Below are 2,264 nucleotides of genomic sequence, written 5' to 3'. Positions count from 1 at the left end.
TCTCTCTCTCTCTCTCCCTCTCCCTCTCCCTCTCCCTCTCTCTCTACGGCTATGTCACTTCATAATTCAAATCAAGATTTTTGGACTGACAGACCACAGACATACATGGTATGCTTTAGAATCAACAAGCCCCTCTTCAAGTACAAAGCACGACCTAGCATTAAACTGCACACAATTTGATCAATGTTACGTGTTTAGTTTCCTGGGTAGGTGTGGGCATATTGAATGAGTTAATGTGTTTTTCAACTCAGTTAATTAGGTTATTTTAGAGGCAGGGCCTCTGCGTTTGTTGTGGTCAGTTGGTTTATTTCGAGAAAGTAATCGAGTACCTATTTGACATTGAAGAAGAGAACAAGGGCAGGCTAAAGCGTGAGCCACGGACTGTGGAAGAGTGGAAGACCTCGTGAGCGTGAGTCGCAGTCGAGGGGCAAGAGAATTGTGACCAGAGTGCAAGTTGGATCGCTACAACTACAAGTACAAGAGGTGGGTGTGTTTTGTTCAAGCACATTTGTTTTTCCTCATCTCGCCTTTGTATCATCAAACCGGCAGGCCTGGACACACGGTCGCCATAAGTTACGTCTGTAGTTTGATTCCCAATCTCACACTGAACAAAAGTACCCTGAGGCATATTCTTTGTTCTAAACTGTCTATATAAATAAGTGAACAATCTCTTTCCTTGTGGTAGCTCTCAGAGCATCGGTGACCCTGTAAGTTGTGGACATTTTGTTCTCAGTTCATTCACAACATGGCGTAGAAATCACGTGATTACAGCAATAGTATTTGGACTTGATAGATAACCATCATGTGTGTAGTATGACAATACATTCTAAGACCTATAAGTATAAGATCTACCCCCCCCCCCCCCCAAAAAAAAAATTTAATAAATTAAAAAAATATCTGCCTATTGTATGCACTCGTAAGTTCAGGAATTCCTAACCAATGAGCCTTCTCGACGCATTTATACAAAACTGTTAAATTTCTTCAGAAGAACCTTAAGAACTTTTTTTCCTCAAATAAAGCTCAGCTGAATAATTAGGTCACAAGGTGAACAGTTCATTGAAAGAGTTGGACAGAATTTGCTCATGCGATAACAAAAAGTAATCCAAAAGCAACACTGGGCTAAACGGAGATCGACCCACTTATACAAACAGAGATCGACCCATTTATACAAACAGAGATTGGCCCACTTACACAAACAGAGATTGACCCACTTATACAAACAGAGATTGACCCACTTACACAAACAGAGATTGACCCACTTATACAAACAGAGATTGACCCACTTATACAAACAGAAATTGACCCACTTATACAAACAGAAATTGACCCACTTATACAGAGATTGACCCACTTACACAAAATGATACACAGAGAAATTACTGATGCAGTTGACCAAGAGGTCACTATCTGGACAAGTCTGCATTTCCTAGACAACTTACGACGTTCTGAGGTCCTATACACCCGACCTGAGAAAAAATTATCTACTTCCAAAGCGTTTGCTATCCCCGAAAACTCGAGTTATGAGCAATAAACCCAGAAAATACTGCTGCTATCACGGTACGAAAGATTCTACAACCAAACGACATGTGGAAAGACAAGATCTACATATCATTATTATCATATAGCCAAGATATCTACCCAGTGTATAAAATGCGAGATGGCATATCGTGCTTGACGCTCGAGGATCTACTGTATCGCCACAATGCCGTGTTTACCGCTCTAGTCTAAGGGAATAGTACTCTTTTTAATGCGGTTTTTTTTTAAATTGTGTTGTCATAAATTACTTTCCGTGTTATTTTTTCACCGAACAATTTCTTCCCGCACAGAACAATACCCTCCGGTACAAAACCATGTCCTCCTATACAGAACTATACACTTCCATAGCATGGAGGCCTGAGAACTGAGCACTAACCCCTTCACGGCCAGGCCACGTACATTGTGTATTTGACTAACGGAGCTTGCCTAGGGGTGGAAGGGCATTCCTGCCGCCCATATATTACCATAATCTAGGTGTATTTAGTGTATAGGTATACACATTCAGTGTAGGCTTCTTGGTGTGTGTATATATTTAGACATTTGTTTACGTCGCTTTTACTTCCCAACTGACAGCCGAATAACCGAAATCGTTCTGCGCCCTTCAAGGTAAGTGACAGCGAGCAAATATTAAACGAAATCTGTCACACCCCAAATTAACACCTTTTTCCCATACCTTCATCCCCTGCCCTTCGTTCACTGCCTGCATTCTCTGCTCCTCTACCCCCCCC

Source organism: Aplysia californica, unplaced genomic scaffold (assembly GCF_000002075.1).
Source record: "Aplysia californica isolate F4 #8 unplaced genomic scaffold, AplCal3.0 scaffold00243, whole genome shotgun sequence".
In the NCBI taxonomy this organism is placed as follows: domain Eukaryota; kingdom Metazoa; phylum Mollusca; class Gastropoda; order Aplysiida; family Aplysiidae; genus Aplysia; species Aplysia californica.
Note: the sequence above shows the minus strand (reverse complement) of the source record.